Genomic DNA, 13,260 nt, shown 5'->3' on the forward strand with positions numbered 1-13,260 from the left:
CCTGCTTCCTCTGCCACAGCCCCCACTGTTCTCCCTCCCATCTTTGTGCCTGCATACGCAGTGCAAGGATCCAACTAAAGAATGAGTCTTCCACGAACTTCATGCGTGGAAGCAACCAGGAATTCTTTGAGACAGGGCTCATTTTATCTAGATGGCTTTTTTGGCCTTAGATACAAATGAAAATATCCATAAAAGTATTAGAATTACTACTAAACGAACAAGCAACATTGAAACTAAGGCAACACATGAAGTCTCACTATCCTACATGTTCCCCAAACTTCCCAGGACTAGAATTACAATACAAGAAGAGTATTTCCTAGAGAAAACCCAAGTTTCAAGACAAAATTTTAAGTTTTATGGACTCATTGACGTGGAGCAAATGACAAATAACGCTTTCGTATTTCTGATTAGCTTTACTTTGTTAGAGTGTTCTATCTTCCAGGTTAAATATTTCCTTGCAGTTCAAGACCAAACCCCCAAATTCTACCAGAAGAAAAGTGTCATGAAGCAGACTGTTTCACACCACTGTGCCTAAAGCATAATCTTTGCTGCAAGACCTGCCTGAGCTTCACACTTGAAGAAAGAGATACAAAGGTCAAATGCAAAGCGAAAACCTCCAAATATATGTGGGTTTTTTTTACCTACCCACGTTTTTAGGATAATGAAACAGTTTTAAAAATAAAACTATACCATTATTTCCTGACAGGCAGTATGCAAAGACACAATAGCTGCTTTACTCATTGCAAAAAGCAATACAGATCACAAACTCTTCTATCCAATCTAGAGACCAGTTTCTAGTCCTAAATACATTTTGTTGTGAAACATTGAACTTTTCTAGCTATGGAATCTCTCACCTTTTCTCCATTCATTTTTCTTTACTGGACAAAACAGTTACTACAACCAAATTATTTAGAATAGAAATAAGAAGCAACAAAGTCTTTCAATTCACTTGCTAAGTGAACAGGAAGTTGCAACTGAAGTCTTACAATGAAATAAGAAAATAGCCTAAATAGAGCATAGAACAAACAAATGATGCCTTTGTCTGGTGAGCTTTGGCAGATATTTGTCAGATAACTGGGGCAAACGTAGAAACTTTAGACAGTTGTATGTCTGCACTTCCCCACTCTTGGATGAAAAACAAAGGGTATGATAATATCAAAAACAGGTCTAAAGAGAGAATTATACAGGCATAAGGGCTGTTCCATAATAAGATATTAAGTACTTTTTGAACATCCTTCCCTTCGCACTGAAATAAAAACGGGCAGTGGTTTCATCAGCTTGATAGATTTTCATACTAGCTGAAGGTATGTAGGCCCTAGTCCCTCACTGATGCATGACTGCTCTGCAGGTTAAATGAAAGTCTCCATCTCCCCTATGCCCTCATCCCAAAGATCTTGCTGTCTTTCTGCAGCTGCCACCTCTGTACTCTGCTGCTTTCTACTACACACAGGTACCAGGCCAAGTAGGTTTTGGAGAGGACAATGAAGAATATTTGCACTCAGAAAATTGCAATCAGAACATTTGGACATTGTCCAAACATTTAGAAACTCATGTGCCAGTAGCAACACTTTCCATTTCCTCGTATTATGTAGGAGAGCTCTGTTCGGAGAGCTCTGTGTGCACCCATTCAGTCTTGCTTTGAGGACTACCGTTTGCAAGCAAGTATTACCTGAGCTGCACTTGACCAAGAAGCAACCATCAAATGTTATCTGCAACAATGAAGGAAATAATAATCTATGAAACATCTTGTGCTTGTATTCAAAGCGTCGTATTTAAATATATAAAGTGACAGAAATATCAGCTGGTATGACCTTACAATGCCTAAAAGTCTCACAAGTTTCCTTTTGCTCATGTTTGTTTATGAGTCAGAGCAAGGTAAGGCAGCAGTAGTTTCATTCAAATATTACATTCCCCTGACATCAGGAAGAACATGTTCAAAATAGATGAATGGTTCAGAATAGCTTGACTTGCCCCTTTTCCTCCCAGGAAAGGACATGCGTGGTATAACTAGGGTTCTAGACCTGACTTTTTCCCCTAGTTAGAGATAATAGATTTAAGCAGGAAAACAAACAAACAAACCAACCTCGATCTCTCTTTCTAATCATCTGTACCAAACTGAATGCAACAGATTGTTCTGTTTCTGTAAAATAAGGTTGTAGGAAGCAAATCCCTCTACTAAACTAGCTGGAGGGGTGGGGGGAACCCACATTGGTAGCACTTCACTATCCGTAAGTTCACTTTTGGTTTTTCACTCAACCACAATAACCAGTCTAAGATTTTCTCTCTCTTGTTTATGTTCTGACTTTATTTAATCTGTCCACCTCCGTTAGAGGTGACAGAAACTTAGCAATGGAGAACATCCAGGATCTTTAAATTTATAACTGCAATGGTTGCTGGATCTATTGTTTTGGAATTGACTGGCAAGGGGTGGCCCAAGAAATGAACTGTACCCTAGATTCCAGTGCATAAACTGTATACTTGACAGATGTCCTGCTAACAGAAGAAAAAAAGATGCTGCAAGCTGTATAAAGTGGGGGCATGGAGGGAAGAAAGAGCAAAGATATAAGAAAAAATAGGTGCTCCCACAAACTTACCTATAACACAAGGCCTCATGAACTTGTGCTTCACCTAGAAACTGCATCCCGTCATATATAAACTTATTTTTCCATTAGTGACATCTGGAACAGCTCAGCACTAAGTGGTGCTGGTGTACAACAAAAGAGGCAGCCTTCTGGTTCTGTAAAATAGGAAGACAAGCTATGTTCCTTCTTCATATATCATCAGGCAGTAACAGGATAGAGAGATTTCAACATATGAGGCCCAGGTATCTATGAAGGTCTCATTGTTCCTGTCAGAGCTCACTTAAGACAAGCTTGTCAATCAGAAAGATTAAGGAAAGTTTTAACATCTTTAGATATGGACTTTTTTTAGATCAATGGTAATGTACTCACCCTCCTCCCCAAAAAAGAGTACTCAGGCAAATGTTTTAAATTCAGGAATTAGGGATTCTGAATGATTCAACTTCATGCCCTTTCTGGCACTGAGCAAGAGGCCCTGATGATGGAGAACCAGTCAGCATTGAGGATGCAAGATAGAAAATACAGATACTCCTCCACAGCAGAGGGGGGCAGGTCAGGCCGACAGACAGGCAATGAGTACTCTAGAAACACTTTCCTCATTTTAGGACGATGCCAAATTTCTAAGGTGAACACAATGTGGTCTGCCCGGGAGCTGACAGCATGACAACCTTCATGACCCACTCCCATGCACAACAAACTATGTCAGCATGAAGTCCCTGAAATTTGTGGACTGTTTCCAGCATGGAGCACATCAAGCTGTCAGGTGAGGTTGTCACAAATCACTCAGCTTTCAGCCAGGAGGCTGAGGGGAGCTGGCATTGGAAAGAGACCGTGACAGTCTCTGGAAGCTTGACATGCTTTTCTAAGCTGATACTGAAAGAAACTGCCATGACAATAAGGAACAGGCAGGCAGCTGATACATTCAGCAGGCATATCTATGCATATCGAGGGTGCTAACTAGGCCCCTTCTTGGCTGGGAATGCTGAGGGACAGAACAGACCATGTACGGATAAAACACACCATCTTCTCTGTCAGCACCATTAGCAAAGGGAGTCAATAATTAAAACATCTTGCTACTGACAACCAAAATCCAGATTAAAGCTTGCATTCAGAAAGCCACCAATATCTTGACTAAGGAGAAGGAAAAGAAAAAAAAGGCTTTGTATACAAATGGTTATTTTTCTTCTGCATCAGTAGATGGCGCTCTTTGTATTCTATGGCAAGTTACTTCTGAGAAATGGCTCTGGCTCTTGCGTGCCCGGGATGAAATCTTTTTCCACACGCCCCTATTCATCTCCTTAAATTGCCAGACCTTCCCTCTAAAGTGGCTGGACAATAATCATATTAGCGCTCAATGGGTTCAACCAGGAGCTTTAGATTAATCTGTCATGGTAAATAACCAAAGGAGTTAGAGGACATGCAGGATTTCTATGCCTCTCTGGAAGACTACCACTTGGTAAATACTAATGCGATCCTTCCTTTGTAAGTGCTGCTGAAGGCCATCTCTCCACGCTTCTGTCCATGGTTGTCCTGGCAGGAATGTGCTGAACAGCAGAGTGACACGACCTCTGATAAAGCCCAAACACAGTGCTTGTGGGTGCATGGTGTTTAAAGCCAGCATATAAATTTGGCACATCGGAGACACATCAAAACCACCCTGCACACTTCTGTAACACCACTTGCTCCTATTAAGCTACCAGAATCCCAAACCACTACATTCAGATAAAATTTCCAATTGCAGGATGAGGGAGGACACATCCTGGGAAACCCACACAAATACCAGCCCCTTTTCTGATCCCCAGAACAGAGGCGTCCATGGTCCAGCCAGCAGCAGAACCAGCTGTCCTCATCTCCACAGGCAGGCACAGATGCCCTTGTCCTCTAGAAATGGAGCATCTGGGCATTTGTTCCAGTGTACTCACTGTAACTGAGGCAGGTGATGGAATATCAAGCAGTCTTTAAATAGCCTCAGAGGCATGATGAAACAGAATCAATTTCTGGGATAACAGGAGGAAAATAAGTCCAAATATACACACACATAAATCAAGCAAGTTGGCACACTTACATAAAAATGCTATAAATGCTGCAGTACTGTGCAGGACTCTTTGTCCTTTCCTAGTTGCCTTTTAAGTCTATAGCCTTCCACAACTGGTATTCATTTTTTCATGTCTTCCTGCTGAGCCTGGCCCTAGAAGATGCTCAATGACAATGTGTTGTATGAAGTGACCTGGATTTATCAAAGAAATTAACTTATACCGCAAAACGCATCCAGCCTGTGACAATAACAGTATGACCACTGTCATGGTTCAGCCCCAGTCAGAAACTAAGTGCCACCCAGCTGCTCGTTCACTCCCCCCACCCCAGTGGAATGGGGGAGAGAATTGGAAGAGCAAAAGTAAGAAAATTCCTGGGTTGAAATAAGAAGAGTTTAATAATTAAAATAAAATAGTAATAATAGTAATAATAAAATAATAATAGTAATAATATAATGAAAAGGAACACAATGAGAGAGAGAAGCAAAACCCAGGGAAAAAAACCCAAGCGATGCAACTTCTCACCACCCGCTGACCAACAATGCCAGTCCCTGAGCCGCGGTCACTGCTTCCCCTGGCCAACTGCCCCCAGTTAATATACTGGGCGTGGTGTCGTATGGGATGGAATATCCCTTTGGCCAGTTTGGATCCGCTGTCTTGGCTGTGCCCCCTCCCCTCCCAGCTTCTTGTGCCCCTGGCAGAGCATGGGGAGCTGGAAAAGTCCTTGACTAGTGTAAGCACTACGTAGCAACAACTAAACCATCAGTGTGTTGCCAACATTATTCTCCTACTAAATCCAAAACACAGCACTGTGCCAGCTACAGTGAAGAAAATTAACTCTATCCCAGCCAAAAGCATGACAACCACAAACCACAAACAGTGGCACTGACACCACTGAAGTAGCAATACGCTACATTCCTTGTCAATCATCTTGCCCTCCAGAGGCAAAAAAAACCCCCAAACCAAACCCCAAAAATGCCCCAGAAGCCCAAGGATGTATCTGTTTCATTTACTATCCCCTTAATTCCATAGCAAACCGTATCAGGGTCCTATTCTTCATAGGCCTGACGATGAGTCTTTTAATCTCTGGCAGTGAAGGTAACCACAACAAACCATATGGAGACAACCAAGACTTCCTCAAGAATTAGCTCCTCTACAGGTGTTTCCTTTCTAAACCTAGAAAAGCTCCTCTTTTTTTTTGTTGGTTGTTAGTCTGAATTTCCCCTTGTGTACAGAGCCTGCTCTGTGCCCTTGGCAGGAGGTGGAGTTTTTTCACAGAGCAGGTGCAGGGGAGAAGCAAGTAGCTGGAACATGAGTCTCTGTCTCAGGTGGCAAGATTCAACACTTAGACAGATTTCTCCACACAAATGGTTGTGGTTTATATGTCTGTTACCTGCTTCCAACCTCCAGCTCCCCCATGCCCTCACCCCAGCACGGTCCTTATGTCACGACTTAGTTTTACTCTTGCAGCAGGCCTCCCAAAGATTTCAAGAAGGCCACATTAGCACCACCATCCAAGGCTCCATGCCTCTGGCTACTTTAAAGAAGCTTGGCCCGCATCATGGGAACCTTTGTTATCTGTCCTTTACTGAAACAATTTGAGTTCTGCTCGGTGTCTTTCTCCCACATCTCTCTCTTTATTCCTTACCTCTTCCTCATCTTAAATCTTGCATCTCTTTTCCCTGTGGTGCTACCCAGTTGCCCTTTTGTGGAGGGTTGTCCCTGGCTGGACACCAGGTGCCCACCAAAGCCGCTCTGCGACTCCCCTCCTCAGCTGGACAGGGGAGAGAAAACATAACAAAAGGCTTGTGGGCCAATACAGGGCGTGATCACTCACCAATTACTGTCACAGGCAACACAGGCTCGACTTGGGGAAAATTAATTTGATTTATTACCAATCAAATGAGAGTAGGATAATGAAAAAATAAAAACTAAATCTTAAAACACCTTCTTCCCATCACTCCCTTCTCCCAGGGTTTAACTTTACTCCCGATGTTCTCTACCTCCTCCCTCCCCGCGTGGTGCAGGGGGCTGGGGAATAGGGCTGCGGTCAGTTCATCACACCTTGTCTCTGCCACTCCTTCCTCCCCAGGGGGAGGACTCCTCACGCCCTTCCCCTGCTCCGGTGTGGGGTCCTTCCCATGGGAGACAGACCTCCCTGAGCTTCTTCAACACGGGTCCTTCCCACAGGCTGCAGTTCTTCATGAACTGCTCCAGTGTGGGTCCCTTCCCTGGGGCGCAGCCCTTCAGGAATAGGCTGCTCCAGCGTGGGTCCCCCACGGGGTCACAAGTCCTGCCAGCAAGCCTGATCCAGCGCGGGCTCCTCTCTCCATGGGTCCTGCCAGGATCCTGCTCCAATGCAGGCTTCCCATGGGGTCACAGCCTATTTCAGGCACCCACCTGCTCCAGCATGGGGTCCTCCATGGGCTGCAGGTGGATGTCTGCTCTACCACTAACCCCTATGGGCTGCAGGGGGACAGCCTGCCTCACCATGGTCTTCACCACAGGCTGCAGGGGAATCTCTGCCCTGGTGCCTGGAGCACCTCCTCCCCTCCTTCTTCCCTGACCTTGGTGTCTGCAGTGCTGTTTCTCTCACATAGTCTCACTCCTCTCTCCAGCTGCAATTGTGCAGGGTTTTTTTTTTTCCTCTTTCTTAAATACATTATCCCAGAGGTGTAGCACCACTGTCGCTGATGGGCTCAGCCTTGGCCAGCAGCGGGTCCACCTTGCAGCCAGCTGGCAATAGCTCTATCGGATATGGGGGAAGCTTCTTCTCACAGAAGCCATCATCGTGTCCCATTCCCCACCCCGCAAAACCTTGCCACACGAATCCAATACACCTTTCCAGCAAGATCCACGATCCCATTATTCAATCTTTGATGCAATGTGTTCATTGTTAAACTCAAGCATCCATAACCCGAGGAATTTCCTGAGAGCAAAGGCATTCAACTTCAAAATGTGCTGCTGAAAAGCATGCACAGAGACTTAGGAACTCGCTGCCTCTGCCTGCCTTTTCACAATTTCCTTCTGAGCTCGAATATTCACCTTGAGAAAGCGCTGAATATGGCATGAAGATATATATGGCTTTGTCACGCAGTGCACTGTGCTTTTTTGTTTGTCATTCTAATGAAGCAATACAAACCCCAGCACTTTTCTCCCAACAGAAGCCATGTATCTGATAGCCCGGAAAATACCTTTCTGTACCTTAAACCTGTCTCAGAAATGCTACCCTGCTGTGGTAAACTGAATTATGTATCTTGACCTGATGTTTACTGTTCCTATATATTGGTTTGTTTTCACTCCATGCTCTGCTCTCTCAAGATAAGCCAACCTTTGAACAGAGATGGGAGGAGGAAAGGGAAACAAAGGAGGACGAGACAATTCACTGGCACAAGACTAGCTCCTGCTGAGGGTACGGGACTGGTTTTGTGCTTAAAAGCAGAAAGATGAGGACAGAACACAACAGAGCTGGCCTGAAAGGAAAGAGCTTGAAGAGCTCTCCAAATTCACACAGGTGTCTGCTGGAAGAATCTGAAGTTCTGGTTGCTCAGCTTATCATCATAAGAAAGTCTTCACAGAGGACAGATGGCTGTATCGACCACTTAAAAATCCTCTAATTAAATTTTAGTTTGGGTTAAGATAGCAGAAGTCCTTATGCTTGCCAGAAATCACAGACATTGGAAGTAAAGCAGCACAATTATTGATCCCACTCCAGGATAACAAACGTCATCATCTCTGAGCTACAGGAAGGCAGCTGCCAATTAACTGGCAGCCTCAGTGCGCTGGTGAGGGGAGTGAGGGATATGGCTGATCTGTACAAAATAACTCTGCAGTGCAGTAATATAGGGTCTCTCTGACCACTGAAGAAACTAGTTCACTCTAAGAAGCATTAATTGCATAGGTGACATCTCACTACTTGGCCAGCGTTTTCTAAGTTTTAAAGATTTGCATGCCCTCCCCTCTGCCTCCTAATAGGAGACGTCAGTGACATGCTGCTAAAGGCTCATGCATGCTCATGAACCTCTGTCCTTTCTCCTGTCAGTGCTGTCAAGCCTCTCTTTTGGGGTAAGACAACCTTGCCCAACTGTCTCCCATGACATGCTTCACTGTCGTTAGAGGATTACCTTGTGAGTCAGTGCAGGAGAGACGCTCCAGCCCTGCACTGCCCCAAGGGAGGCAGGCTGTGTTGTCCTTAAATCGGGGCTCTTCATCCGGTGTGCCAAACGCCAGTGAACACACTGAGTTGAGGTGCTTGTCTTTACTGCCAGTCTGCAGAGTGGGGTGCCAGGCGCTTAACATCAGCCAGCATGTCCTTTAGAAACACATGGGGGTCTTTTATACAAAACAATAACAAAAGAAGTTACATTAAAATATCTGATTGGTTGCTTGTACAAAAGTTAGTCTGTGAGTGGGCTCACATTTACCTTACATCTAAGGTCTCCTACTAGGGGTGTGCTTTTAGTATTATAATTACCTATAAGGCAGCCAGAGGTCATCACTCAGTTATCAGTTATCAGTCAGTTATCAGTTATCACTGAGTTAGGGTGTTACTTCACCTCCTGCTGTGGCTTCTGCCTGAACAATGGCTAACCCCAAGGAAGGTATTTGCGGATCTCTGTTTTAGGGGCTTTCTATTCTCTCTATTCAAGGTTTCAAGGGTGACCATCACAGTTGTTTTAACCCTTCCATGTCAAATCCCCCGCTTGGAGACTTATGGATATGTTCTACACTTTGAAAAGTCTCACCTTGTTCTTTTCTCAAAGACTTCTTCCTTGACTCCTGTTCTTCTATTTTCTTCCTAAAAAGGTTGTCTTCTAATTTAGTCACCATTATTTTCTGGGGTATTCAATTTTTCAATGCCTGTTTGCATAAATTCGGACACATAGATAAACACTAAGTCACACAACAACAGCAGAGAGGTCACTACGAACATCACCATTAGAAATAGTTGCTTTAGCCAATTTAAGTTAGGTAGCCCTTGGAACTGCCTGCTAAAGACATAACAATGAACTGTGCGAGCCTGGCAAAACAGAAGCTGAGGGCCAGAGACAGAAACTGAGAGAGACATGGAAGCACCTGTTCTGTGCCTGTGTCCTTGAGGAGAGCTGAGAGGCAGATTAAAGCACACATCCCATCTCAGAAGCCGCTGAGAATGGGATGTGATAAAGTGTGTAGTCAAGGAGAACAGCTAATTGGGATGTAGATAAGAACTAAAACCAAGTGCCCAGTAGGGGAACTGTCCTTGTGATAATACTGAAAATCAGGCCCGAAGGCCAGGAACTGCCACCCCTCTAGTAAGTCCCTTAATCTATGAGCATGCGCAGTAAATGAAAGTGAGCTGCACTGTTACATCAAAGCGAGAAAGAAATTAACCAGTTATCATCGGAGGCATGTGAATATTAGCTGTGAGTGACATATTTAACTGTATAAATGCCTTGTAGTTTCTCGGTGCGGAGCGCTAGCTTTGTGGGTTACCACCTCGCGCCAATCTTTGCACAAAAATGACTTGAATAAAATACCTCCGCTCTGTGCGTAGTTTGGCATTTTGCACACTGGGTGAATGAACCTGCTTCTCGGGATGACAGTTTTGGCCACCCAGGTGGGACCATGCTGACAGCCTTGCCCGGATCGTTTCACCGTACCCGATGAGGAGAAGCAGACCGAATGGACTCCAGCACGCACCGACCTTTTCATTGGGGACTCCATCGGTCCCTCTCCTGCAGTCAAGCAGTGAGCGACACAATGGTGCAATGCTATTTAAAGAGTTATTTTAAAGGGAAAAGGGGGGAAGATCTAGAACTTAAAGAAGCAGCTGGAATTGTTTTGGTATTTGCTCTGCATAAGATGCATGGCAGTGTTGTTTTGTTTCTACAGGTTTTATTTGCATTTGGAATTCCTAACGTAGGGAGAAAATCCCTTGTTTTGCATGGGGAATTTTGGAATTTGTTGTGTATGAAACACTGGTTTGGTTTTCAGTACTGAAATGGGTTCTGCTGCTTCCAGGAACATTCCTCCTTGCTCTCCCTTAGGATGCATCCTAATGAATTGGAGTACATTTGGAGGGGACCCCCTGACTAAGGATAAACTAAAACTGTATTGCAATCAGTTGTGGCCACAATATCAATTAGAAGAGGCTGAGAAATGGCCTGAAAATGGATCTTTGAAATATAATACTATACTGCAATTAATGTTGTTTTGTCAGAAAAATGATAAATGGGATGAAATGCTATATATTGATTTGTTCTTTATGTTAAGAAGTGATTTGGATAATAGAAAAAAATGTGGTTTGGTAGATTTGAAATATCAGAATGAAATATATTCTTTAACTGAGAAAAAAGGAAAAAAGGAAAAAGAGAGATTGTGCCGTACTAACTGTAAGAAAACAAGCAAGTCAGAGGATACAGAGGAAGATGCTCAGCTGTTGGTAGCCCCCCTGACAAAATTAGGATCAAGCTCATTCAGTGAGGAGGGAGATGAGATTACTAGTCCTATAGCCAGTAGGATGAGTATACAGAGACCCATGATCCAGGCTCCTCTTAGGCAGGCTGTGGGACCCAAAGGAGGACTGGTGTGTGTACATAAACCAGTTACTACTTCTGACTTATTAAACTACAAACAGGAGGATCACTGCAAGGAAAAATGTCCACGTTTTTTTAATGACCAGGAGAGAGAAGCAGTGGAAGCTGTTGGGGTAATGGCAGAAATTGGGTTAGACCAAAGGGGACCAGAGGAATCTATTAAGCTTCACCAACTGATCCTCGGGTTCCAGTAAGCTGGGGAATGAAACAACTGGTTTTTTGACTGATAGAGGTGCCACCTATTCTGCGATAACTAGTTGCAAGGGAGCTTTAAGTAGGACTAAAGTAAGCATTGTTGGTGCTACAGGAAAAAAACCCTTTAGGCTGTTTTTACAGCCTATGGAGCTCACGACTGGAGATACTAAATTAACACATGAATTTCTCTATATGTCATAACGTCCCTTACCATTACTTGGACGGGATCTGCTCTGTAAATTAAATGCACAATTAACCTTCTCTGAAGAATTTGTCCAGTTACATATTCCTCCAGAGAATGCATGGAGAGCCCAGATATGCCTGCTACCTGAGAAGGATCCAGCAGAAAGAAATATTCCAGCCAAGGTATTGGATGCAGCCATACCCATGGTGCAGTCATTGAGAACGCCAGGACGAGCCAAGAATGTGACTCGGATAAAGATGGAACTAAAACCGGGAGCCCAGATGGTAAGAAAGACACAATACCCTATTAAACTGGAAGCCGAGAAGGGGTTAGAACTGGTGATAAATTTCTAGATCGTGGACAATTAAGGGAACGTCAGTCAGAATAGAAGACAAAATTAATGAAAGCCCTTGCCTTGGGACTCCTGCATTTGAGAAAACCCTTTCAATTATATGTACGTGAAAGACAACAAGTGGCGTGGGGAGTGCTGACACAAAAGCTGGGGAGCTGGAACTTTTCCGAATGATTAGATGAGGTTAGTAAAGGCTGGCCTGCCTGCTTGAGGGCAGTAGCAGTGACTGTAGCCTTAACTGAGGAATCTCGAAAACTGACACTGGGTAAACCGATTACTGTGTTTGTACCTTATGCTGTATCATCTCTCCTTGAAAACAAGGGGCACCACTGGACTTCCCCAAATAGATTAGCAAGATATCAAGCTGTACTACGAGAACAAGATAATGTCACGCTTTCCCTAACCGCCATCTTAAATCCTACCACTTTAATCCCAGTTTCTGAGTCTGATGAATTACAGCATGACTGTCAAACCACCTTTGAACAAGTGTATTCCAGCAGACCAGATTTATGGGACAAGCCTCTGCTGGATGCGCAAGCGGAGCTTTTTACCAATGACAGCGGCTATACGTTGGAAGGAAAACACAAAGCTGCATACGTGGTGGTAACAAATACGAAACATTGGAAACCAGGGCACTGTCCGGTAATACGTCTGCTCAAAATACAGAATTGATGGCACTGGCTCGAGCCTTAGAACTGAGTCATGAGAAAGGAGTTAATATATATATTGGTTCCAAATATGCATTTGGAGTGGTACCTGCACGTGGGGCAAGTTGGAAAGAAAGAGGATTGTTAAACTCACAAGGGGCTCCAATAAAATATGGAACAGACATTATGAGACTTCTGCAAGCAGTTCTTCAGTCAAATGAGGTCGCAGAATTACCTAAATGTAATCCGCATAAATATTTACTGGTATTAGTAGGTACTTTCTCTGTTTGGCCAGAAGCTTTCTCTTGTTGCACCAACAAAGCTAGAGAAGTGATTATGATTTTATTGAAAGAAATTATTCCTAGATTTTGTATTTCAGAGGAAGTCTCCTCTATCAATGGGCCTCATTTTATTACAGAAGTAGTACAGGGAATTTCCAAATTTTTACAGATTAAGTGGGAATTACACACCCCCGGGAGGCCTCAATCGAGTGGAAAAGTAGAAAAGATGAATCCGACCCTCAGGAGGCAAGTCTATAAACTTTGCCAGGAAGCACACCTTAAATGGATAGAAGCCTTACCTTTTGTTCTTTTGTGAATTATAACTTCTAGGGTTAAGGAGGAAGCAAGCTCCTTTGAGATCGTATACGGGAAGACATATCCCACAAACCTCTTAAACAAGGGAGACCAAAT

The sequence above is a fragment of the Phalacrocorax carbo genome, chromosome 1 (genome assembly GCF_963921805.1).
Source record: "Phalacrocorax carbo chromosome 1, bPhaCar2.1, whole genome shotgun sequence".
In the NCBI taxonomy this organism is placed as follows: Eukaryota; Metazoa; Chordata; class Aves; order Suliformes; family Phalacrocoracidae; genus Phalacrocorax; species Phalacrocorax carbo.